The 10,984-nt window shown below is 31.7% G+C and overlaps 2 long non-coding RNA genes across 4 annotated transcripts; one reads left to right on the plus strand and one right to left on the minus strand.

Annotated features, from left to right (window-relative positions):
• Nucleotides 1-2,038: 2,038 nt before the first annotated feature.
• On the plus strand, nucleotides 2,039-3,193 carry LOC135130413 (uncharacterized). Its single transcript, XR_010280762.1, has 2 exons — nucleotides 2,039-2,437; nucleotides 2,500-3,193. It is a non-coding gene; the product is annotated as an uncharacterized LOC135130413 (long non-coding RNA).
• Nucleotides 2,790-3,892, minus strand: LOC135130412 (uncharacterized). 3 transcript variants are annotated; one of them, XR_010280761.1, is made up of 3 exons: nucleotides 3,635-3,880; nucleotides 3,457-3,577; nucleotides 2,790-3,408 (listed from the first exon to the last, which is right to left on the minus strand). It is a non-coding gene; the product is annotated as an uncharacterized LOC135130412 (long non-coding RNA). The 3 variants fall into 3 exon arrangements; XR_010280760.1 differs by having other exon boundaries at nucleotides 2,790-2,972; nucleotides 3,019-3,408; nucleotides 3,457-3,876; XR_010280759.1 differs by having other exon boundaries at nucleotides 3,457-3,892.
• Between the last annotated feature and the right edge of the window lie 7,092 nt (nucleotides 3,893-10,984).

The following is a 10,984-nucleotide window of genomic DNA, read 5'->3' on the forward strand; positions in this document are numbered from 1 at the left end:
AAACAATTATAATCTAATTGGGAAACTGATTGATTTACAACAAAAAAAGCACTTGGCCGAATAATTATAAATGCAGTTATTTTTCGGACACAAATCAATCACTTGCGCAACACTTAAAAAGATTTGTGGCAAGTAAAATAAAATCAATTTTAAGTGTCCAAATGGTTCTACTGAGTGTGTCCCTATACTGAAATGCAACGAGACAATCACCAATTTCTACATCAGTACGTACCTATATGTCATGATGTAATGCAAATCGTAAAATAAACTAGAGACCAATAATTTGTTTCGTTTTTATTTATGCGTATTTATAAATATACCCAATTGTTTTACTTAAAACTAAGTACTTCAATTATTATTTGGATTACATATTTCAATTATAACTGGTTCCCTAGCTGGTTAGTATCGGCTAAGTTCAAACTAAAGAGGTATAGAAATTACCTGTGTATACTGAATGGCTATCCGGCTAATTATAAGGTTTATGGTAATCTTTTATTCAACAAAATAAAATTCTTTCAGGTAATACACTTTGATCTTTGACAAAAAGCCGAGAAGCAATAGGATTGGTGATTATATAAAGTAACAATAATAAAATTTCTATTAGAAACATTGACTTACACTTTATGTAAGTGTATAAAAACAGCGGCGGGTCTAAAAAACAATAATATTTATATGTACAGAAATTAGGAAATAAAAGCATAATAATAGTAAAACTAATCAAATGATGATTAAACTGCATTTTTTGTTTGTAGTTTTAGTAGGTTTTTGACATAATAATTCTGATAAAAGTTTTTTCGACTTTTTCGTGGCTTTGAAAGTGGAATCTTCGACTTTCGTCCCATTTCAAAATTTACTCTTTATATATTTCAATGGTCACAACGAGTTCACTAACTACACTGAAGTAAATTTATGCAAAGATTAAATTTGTCACCGAAAAGATGTCGGAAGTAATAAATTATCTCATCGGTCCAAGAACGTTCGGTGGGTGTTATACCCCAATCCGAGAGAGACCGCAGTAAGAGACAGCAAATGGAACGAATAAAATAAAGCTTCAAACATGATCAGTTTTAAATCAAAATTATGAAGTTTTATAAATCTCGAATTTTTTATTTATTTTGAAATATCATAGTAAACACTTCAAAGAATGTCCATGACTTACTTTAATGTGAATTTTATAACTATGGTCGGCACAGTCGGACCTAATATTAGTGTGATTTTGAGCATATTTGCGATTTTATTAGAGCAAAACAGGTCATTTTTTCTCCAATTTTATAAGTTCCGGACACTAATAGCATATCAAAGATATTGTAAAAAAAAAAAATTGGGTTCAATTTCCAACTAGTTGTCTAGTATTTGTGAAACAAAATCTACTGTAAATTCACTGAAAACTAAACGGATAACATCACCTTAATTTTTATTTTATGAAAGAAGAAATACATACTACCATATTTATTGCTTTTTCTTTTTAATTATATGCATCGGTATACAAAATTGATTAAAAAAATAGGAAAAAACAAAATCACTTAATGCGACGTCCGAGAGCACAAATGATTTTGTGTAATGACTCTGGATTTTTGGTTTATTAACAAATTGATAATCTGTTAAAATATTTAAAACCGGTTACACTTAATAAAACCTCTGTATCTGGAAATGATAGTTCAGTTTTGGTAATCAGATTAACAAAATATACCTATAGTTATTTCTAAATGAAAACATAAATTATTAAAACTTTCTTTAACAAAATAGTAAATACTTAATTAATAAAACCTTAAAATCTTCTCATTAAGTACGTGCTCGTAATTTTATCTAAAAATCGGATTATATTAGAAAAAATATATTAATTCATTGTGTAAAAATGATCTAAAGGTATTTAGACATAACTTCATTCACCCTTGCAACGCAATCCCTTAGAGGTAGATTATAATAATTATTAAGATATTAATTAATTAGTGTGATTTACGTACTACCTAATGGAACGGTCCAAGCATAAATGAATTTCCCAACACAGACTTTATTTCGTTTAACTTATACAGTTAAATCCATAAGGTTGTAACCACTCGTTAAATTGTAAGGTTGGCATTACAGCCAATGGTGTTTTTCACATGAACAGATTGGTAGCGGCGCATATGTCAAAATTTGACAATTACGCACGAGAGAGTTTTATTTAAATATCTCACAGTTTGTTATTAAACCATACCATTGAAAAATGGTACCGACACGGCATATTGTGGTAAATAAGCAGATGAAAATGGCACTTGCCAACTGCCACAATGAATTGAAACTTGCTTATCCCCAAGCATCCTCCCGAGAACTTGAATTCAAGCTTGTAAAAATCTTTTCAGTATGTAGTTATTCTTATACCATGGAAAGAGAGTACTATACTATGAGAGTAACGTATCGACATTCGGAACTTTTTTCATGTTATTACAACATGGTGGTATGTCGAACGACTTTTAGTTTTAACTATCTCAAGTTGAAAGTGTATATCTCGCTTTTTAGTACAACATTGTCTTTTCAAGTTTTATACCCACTCTTTATATCCTACACAATACAACTAAATGTCCCTCATTAAATTCAAGCACTGCATACTTTCCCTGTAAACTTATCATTAATTCCTATCCTTTCCATAGTGTTCTCGATGTCAAGCCCACAAAATTATAACCCAACACCAATCTGGAGAACCGTTACAAGAAGCAAAGTGGAAACCAAAACAAAAATCGCAGTGGTATTCAAATTTGGAATTTAAAGAAGATCTAACCTACCGTATATTTGACAAAAACAAAAAAAAATGAGTTTTTTACTCTTCAGGATTTGTTTATTTTTGCGAAAGAACATCCAGAATATACAGCAAGTTTAAATACTTTACGTTGAGTATTAAAATCCATGGGATTCAGATTTAAGAAAGTTAACAACAGAAAAATAATTGCTTTTTGGTTATTTGGTCTATGTGTTCCCAATGTTTCTAACCACTCCTGTAACAGTAAGTTTAAATAAGCCGTCAAATTATTTTCAACATACCTATTATTTTAGCCTCTGAATTTTGTGAAGTTACATTTTGTTCATTATTACCACTAAAATCGTCAGGACGGAGGAGCATAGCCAGACCTATCGCCTTCAACCAAATCCCTTGTACATTTTGTAAATAATAAGTAGTACCAAATATTAGAGTTATTAAACATAACATTAAAGACTTGTTGGTGTCCCATTTTTTTGATGAAAAATTGGTCATCCATTGCAACTAATTAAGGTGATCTACCCATTATAGACAATTTTGGTGTTGCTCGCGAGATTGATCATTTCAGTCGAGAGAGCTGATCCTTCGAGTCATAGTTAGCCACACATATAATTATCACGTATACTCATGTACAATAATTTAAACAAATTCTGAATATCTCAGTTATTCCCCATCTGTAAAGTAATTTTTATGAAGCAGCAACAATAAATAAATCAATTCACCTTGTTTTTTTACCAGCCCAATATTTGATTTCATTCGTGACCACAATATTTTTGGGTTCATTTTATCGTAATTCGTAAACGTATCGACTGCAAGTCTAAATTACAGCAGGTGGCATTCTTTCTACAGATGAAAGATAAAACACGTTTCTATTTATCGTTGCTCTTGTATTATAATTACCATGAAGACTCAGGTTATCCTGTTTTTATTGAAAATTGTTTATCAGTTTTTACAATATTGCGACAAGTTACAATGATAATTATGAAATAACCTGTGCAGGAGTGCAAGAATTGCAGTGAAGTCGAACGTAATCATGTGTCGCGAATACATGAATGAACTGACATTATATTGACAGGTCACCAAATATGTCACCAGGTTATTAAAAGACAGATTTACACTGAATAATTTTTAAAAATTTACACTAGGGAGTGGTTACAACCTTATGCATTTGAGTTTATGTGCTCCTTTTTACAAGAGCGACACATGTTATTAAAAATTACATTATCCATATAAGTCTGTTCTTTTGATTTACTATTGTTCTTTCACTTAGAAATAAACCTAAATAACTAATAGTATAACAATGAATTTTATGGGACAAATCGAAAAAAATAAAAAATTAAATAAATAAATAAATGCGGAAGCGATAGTTGTACGCTTTGAATTGTTTCTACTTTTATTTTAACGAATACCAAAAAAACCAAACTTTGAACAGTAACAAGACTAAGGATGATAATAATAATTATATTGTAACATAAAAGTTACCAGAACGATAACAGTATTAATTAGTTATTCAAAAATACAAGTACATAGTGAATATATATGTACCATACCAAAATAACCAAACAGATGCAGTAATAAAAGCGAATAATTAACGTGTCAACAAGGAATCTCTGTTCCTTGTGGTTAAACAACGCACAATAGAACTCTAGTAAAAGCTGTTCATGCAACATTCACGATTTTACTACAGAATCTTGTAGGTCCCTTATTAGTGACAAAGTAAAAAAGAAATCAAATTTTGTACGAGAGTAATAACGCAGCTGCAGATGTTATCCATAGTATTAAGTTAATGTTGTAATATGAAAATATTATAAATAAATATATCGAATGGCATCTTTCTGAAACACCAACTATTTTTCGTTATAAATACTTCAGGAAAAAAAAACATTGTTGATGTCGTCATCAGAAAATTTTGTTATAGAAAAAGTTACTCAAAACATATGCATTGCATGCTTCTTTACCTGTACTTTAACAGTCAAAACATACCTTTATTTTACCTAATAGGAGTTATAAAAAATAAAATTTGCGAAATTAAAATTTTATTTTTTTTTAATATTTCTCTTGGGAACATTTTGAGAAAAGCAAGTGCGAAAAACTGCCTGCCTTTGCTCAAGTTGTGGCAGGTCCCCATTCGTGTGGAAGTTTTAAAGCTATAGCAATCGGTATAACATTTCTGAAAGCAAAAATGCGGAGGTACTCCATCTTGTTGGAACTAAATTCTTTGGTGGGCCATATCACCATTTTCGTAGTTTGGAAACATAGCTGCAAGAGCGGGAACATAGTCAAAACGTAAGAAATCTAAATAGCGCGCAGCCGTTAACTTTTCTTCAAAAAATAGGCGTTGCGCAGCATTCATGCCTATACATTAATTTATTTTGCTGCGATGTTGAGTATGAGCTTCTTGTATCCAAACAAAGTTATTTCGGGAGCAGTTCCGACAATTATGGCGATTTACTGTTCCGCTTAAAGTAAAGGTAGCTTCATCGGAAGAGAGAATATTATTTAGAAAATTACGTGTTCCATCACAACGTAACATTAACTCTTCACATCACAAAACTCTAACTGCTGGTCGGGATCGTATTCATTTTATTCATAAATTAAGTGCCTTTTATACGCATGATATTTTTATTTTCTAAACAATTGGTTAACAAATAACAGGATGTTGTTGATTAAATAATGCACATGCTTCCTCATGAGTCATGACTTTTTACTCTGGTACCGTACCCAACTATCATTAGAATATCAACTCTTTCCCGATCACCTTGTATCACCTTATGTCAAATTTAATACGTTTAATTTGTAGGTCTTGGACACCAAGAAACTTCCTTTTATGTTGTTGCAACGTAGGTACTCTTTTTGTTTGACATACAAAACACTATTTTGGATACCATGGCTTCAATAGTTACGAATCCCTCATTTGTTTTTAATGAATGAAAATCGTATTTTTGTTTTTACAACTTTAACGGAATTTTTCCCAAAAAATTCTTCTGTAAAAAACGTCAATTTACGGAGTATTTTTGCAAGTATGTACTTAATCATAGCTTTTAGAATCCTATCTAAGTGCTAACTTTTAGCATTTTAAGCGAAAACGTATACCTACGTTAATATAATGTGTCAGACGAGGACAAAAACATACCATTTTACAACACCTTGCCAAAATTAAAAAAAAAGTACTACAAATCTCCGACAGAGCCTAATAACGTTACTTACTGAATTCTTAGAATATGCATCTGATCTGAACTAAACTAACCTGACCTACTCTGACGTGATCAGACCTGACTATCAGGTCAAAACGACCGACTGGAGCTTGTCATTATTTATCTCCAACCAAGTTTAAGTTATTGATGTTTGTAGTAAATGACACCGATATCTTGTAAATCTTAAAATTTTGATGAATAATTTTCATTACGTCATTAGATATGATTTACAAATAATATGCCACGCGTTTATGGAAACTTCAAAATGTGATGTTACTCGGCGTTTTTAGATACTAAACTCTGTACATTGGTTGGTAAACCTGTCTTTTATTTGTGAGAAAAAAGATAAAACAAAAACAACTTATTCGTCACAAACATCTTTTTTCTTTAAACGCGAAAAAAATTCGGGGACGGCAGACAGACGGACAGATGGAAACAGCAGACTTATGTCTTCGTACCCTAGGGATCATGAAAGGTCGAGAAAACGTAAAAGTAGAGAGTCAGCCGACGGACTCGATTACAATACTTCCTTCGCTTACACTCGGAAAGCAAAAATTGGTCGAAAGTTGTTTCGACAGAACTTCCCTCGCTCCTGAAGTACAATGAAACATATGCAGCATTTTCGAACAATTATAAAATTTGAAATAAGCAAATGTAAACATGTAATGTTAACGTAAATGTAAAGAAGTGTGCTACGAGTATGTTCCAAATGAGTTTTTACTTCACAAAATCTTGTGATGACGTAATGAAATTTTCGGGAAAATGGAGGGGCTCCTTCTTGATTTGACCAATAAGAAAATTGAATCATTCATTAATTTCTTTGAGTAATTTGCCTAAGCAAACAGAAAAAATATTAATAAATCACAAAATGTAGAGTCTTGATATTTTCCGTAATTCAGGGAGAAATTATTCGATAAAATTTTGAGATGAGGTTATGAAATTTTTGGGAGGGGATAAATGAATATATTTTGATAAACGTTTTACCATGATTACGATGACCTTAAAACGTTTCCAAGATTTTAAATCATTCGGTTTTGCAGTTCCTAATTTATTCAGTAAAGTAAATTGACTCATTCATTAATTTTTTTTAATCGCCCTGTATGAGCAAATGTAAAAAATATGAATGCAATGATAAATCCTAAGTACAGACTGATCACATTTTGCTGCTATATTTTAAAGTATTCGGTTTTGCAGATTCAAAATTAAATTGCAAAATGTTATTATATAATTTTTATTTTATTTTTACAAAAATTTAGACGTTTGGAGTAAAAACTCAACACGAAATCATAAACTGCACGTGCAGGACTATGTGTTATTGGATAAAGGCTCATACATACATCACATAAACCGAAGATGGTGGTATAGCCAAAAACTCTCTAAGGTTGATTTTCATATAAACCTATGAGGTTATCCGGTGAGGGAGTGATTAAATGTTACAGGTTTAGAAACGTGTAGAAAAAGTAATTTCAGAATTTTTAACTTGAGAGAGAAACGTGGTGAGTAGGTAGGCGACTCAGTTGTAAGGGGCATCGTTCCATCTCGTGAAGTAGTATTATTTACAGCGGTAGACTGGAGCAATATCAAAGAAGATTAACAAAATTTGAACAAGAAGCATCACTGTCACCAAATGGAGAAAACAATTTCTAGTGCGCAGGTTCACGAAAGTGTACAGAAGGTGTGTTCAGTAAATCTGTATCGCACTGTTCTATCTTTGTTTATTGTAGGCGTACATCGCATTTCTTAAAACAGACGTTTGTCGTCACTTATTTCATACACACATTTTCACTGTTCTAATCGTTCTAACTGTTTCATTTTAAAAACCATCAATGGCCCTTTATTGTCCTTCTGACGTTTGAAAGTAAATCTGAAATTTTGGTAGTTTGAATTTATTTTGTCAACAATGCTAGCCAAATTTACACTTTAAAAGTCAACATAATTTGACATCTTTTGAAATTTTTTGTCCGGCGTGGTGCAAGTGGTTGAAACAAAAAGAACAAATGATAGTGATATGAATGTCTTATTCCCATTGCTTTTTATTGATCTATGAGAACCTGAATTGCTCATCTTGTCCGTTTTTTTTAAATCAGTAGTATTAAGTATTTTTTAAATTTATTGTAACTTAAGAATCAAAATATAAAAAAATTAATTTTATGAAAACCAAATACTTTGCGATGAATTTTACCTTGCGATCAATTGACTATGCGACAAATTTACGTGCGACGAATTTTCCCGACATAAATCACAGACACATTATTTATGTCAACGTTGAACCTTTGATAAAAATCAACTTTTAAAATTCCTGTGTCAAAGCACCCCAACAAAATGGCTGAAGGTCATCAAAATTGACCAGCAAAAAATCAAAGGCACCGACACGAGTGTCGCTTCTTGTTCAAATTTTGTTAATCTTCTTTGGCAACATCTTAAAGTATTTGGAAACAGAGTTAATCACTTTATGAGTGTCATTAGTCCTTTGTGAACCTTCAACTACCTGCTATTGAGCTTCCCCATAAAAGTACCCGAGTAACCTGTTTTTTCAGGGTTGGTTTCCAGAACCGTATTTATATATTTCGTTAGAAAGATTAAATACTTATTGATAAACGTTTAAATAAGAATTTAACTTTTTTGTTCTGAAAATTAGTCAAATAATCCTTAACTAATCACCCTAAATTTGCAAATAAATGAATCGTTACTACCTCGGTAGCTTTCACTTGAAGGACTCTTTCGCTGTGATCCGTCAAAAGTGGTGAATATAAGTAAACATGTGGAGACTGTGGAATGAAGTAAGTGCTGAAGAAATCTTGAAAATGAAGAAATCAATTTCAAAGACGACGCAACAGTGGATTTTGAATATAGGGCAGTGGATAGAGAATTTCGAAATTAACAACGGGGTGCTTGCTCCAAACGATTTTTCTTCCTCCAGAGGCAAAATATATTATACTTAATGTGTAATTCATTGAAAGAAAAAAAAGTAGTGCAAGAAGAAAAATTAATTGAACCAACAATCAAATATACAAAATCCGTCCAGGCAAGAAAAATTCCACATTCTGGATCGAGAAAAAAAGGAATTAAGAAGTTTCTTAAAGAAAATGATTAAAGTAAAAAACAACTTCTAGGAGTTCTTCACAGAAAAGAATTTAAAAAAAGCTATGTCATCGATGAAGAGGCCGCGAGACACGGTTATTATGTCCTGCCGTTACCTCTTTATCACTGCGAGTTTAACCCGATTGAAATGATATGGACTATTTTAAAATCAAGAGTACGCCGAAATAACAACAAAATTTAGTACCAGTGGCACCGATGTAATTAGGAATCAAGTATAAACAATTAGTCAAAATGAATGGTTCAATTGCCTTAAAAGTCGTTTCAATAGAAGAATACCCGAAACGACAAATCAGTGAACTTGTTAGGTATATATTTAGATGACAACAGCGAAGAAGAAGGCAATGAATAATTTATTTTGTTTTAATTTGGCTCAGTTTGTAAATATATACCTAAATATAATTTTTGAAATTCTGTGTTTCTACCTAATTGTAATACGTTTGCAAAATAAGCCCTACACATTTCACTCAATCTGGCCCGAATGCAGTGATATGCATAATTTTGACCTGCGGCGCGGGGCTTTCAAACTTTTATGGCAGGAGCATTTATCTCCCGCTGAAAGTACAATGAAGTATATTTATGTATAAAAGGCTATAACTAGAAAACCTTAAAACCTTTTTCAATGGATTCAAGTAAATTTTACTTTGTTCTTATTTAAATATGTATATTTTTTATAGTTTAACTAGCTGACCCGGCCACGCGTTGCTGTGGCTAAAGTTTTTGTTATATTACATTATAGTAAACAATCTAAGAGGAACAATAAGAAAACATCAGTCCCGGAGTCCACTATGCTTTTTCACACAGATGGTATTTGTAAAAAAATATGGTGATCTCCTTATTTGACTTTCTACTACTATAACCCTTTAGTACAATGAAATTATTTACGAACAAAGACGAAAATGTTGATGTTGGTATACAAATTCACTGGATTGAGATTTGAAGGGGAAGTACGTTGAACACAATATTTCGTTCACTACAAAATAAATTTAATTAATTTTATAGCGTCAACAACACGTGGTAATTATGCTGTTAAAATGTAGCTTATATGACACGTTCGTAGATTTACCATAGCAGCGCCATCTATTGATTACTTACTCAACCCAGTCGAAAGGTATCGACATCTGTTAGAATCATTTGGAGTTAACAGATAATTGTGACTGTCAAATAATAACAGACACGTTCACTACAAAATAAATTTAATTAATTTTATAGCGTCAACAACACGTGGTAATTATGCTGTTAAAATGTAGCTTATATGACACGTTCGTAGATTTACCATAGCAGCGCCATCTATTGATTACTTACTCAACCCAGTCGAAAGGTATCGACATCTGTTAGAATCATTTGGAGTTAACAGATAATTGTGACTGTCAAATAATAGCAGACAAATAATTAGCAATAAATTAAAATTGCGACTATAATTTGAGATTTAAACTATCCTATCTCTCAAGTTGGATCGAACTGCACATGGTGTGCGAATTTTATTATAATCGGTTAAGTGGTTTAGGAGTCCATTGAGGACAAACATTGTGACACGAGATTTATATATATTATTATTAAGATTATTTTAACAACTGACAAAAAAATTGGTCTAAGGTTAGGTGTAGTGTTTATATTTATACTTGCTTCGAAAGAATTCAACTATAATAATTAATTACGTTCACAAGTTCCAAGTATCAGCGACCACATGCATTTGTGTTAAATTTGATTGATTTTGTCTCCTTAAACTAGAGAGGACTGATTAATAAATTAAGCTACAATGCAGCAAAACGGTCCGAATATTATTTTAGGTGAAGAGCTGCTATCTTAAGAATAATTTTTGATTATTGTTATTAAATATAGGCGGGTGCGACATTACTGCCATTTTAGAGAAAATGAAGTGACTAGATTAAAAAAATGTCAGTGATGACTGATAAGATTCGAACTCACAGGTGAAAACCTCATTCGAACACAGCCA

Source organism: Zophobas morio, unplaced genomic scaffold (assembly GCF_036711695.1).
Source record: "Zophobas morio isolate AGI-343-1 ecotype UQ-CSIRO unplaced genomic scaffold, CSIRO_AGI_Zmor_V1 ptg000017l, whole genome shotgun sequence".
Taxonomy (NCBI): domain Eukaryota; kingdom Metazoa; phylum Arthropoda; class Insecta; order Coleoptera; family Tenebrionidae; genus Zophobas; species Zophobas morio.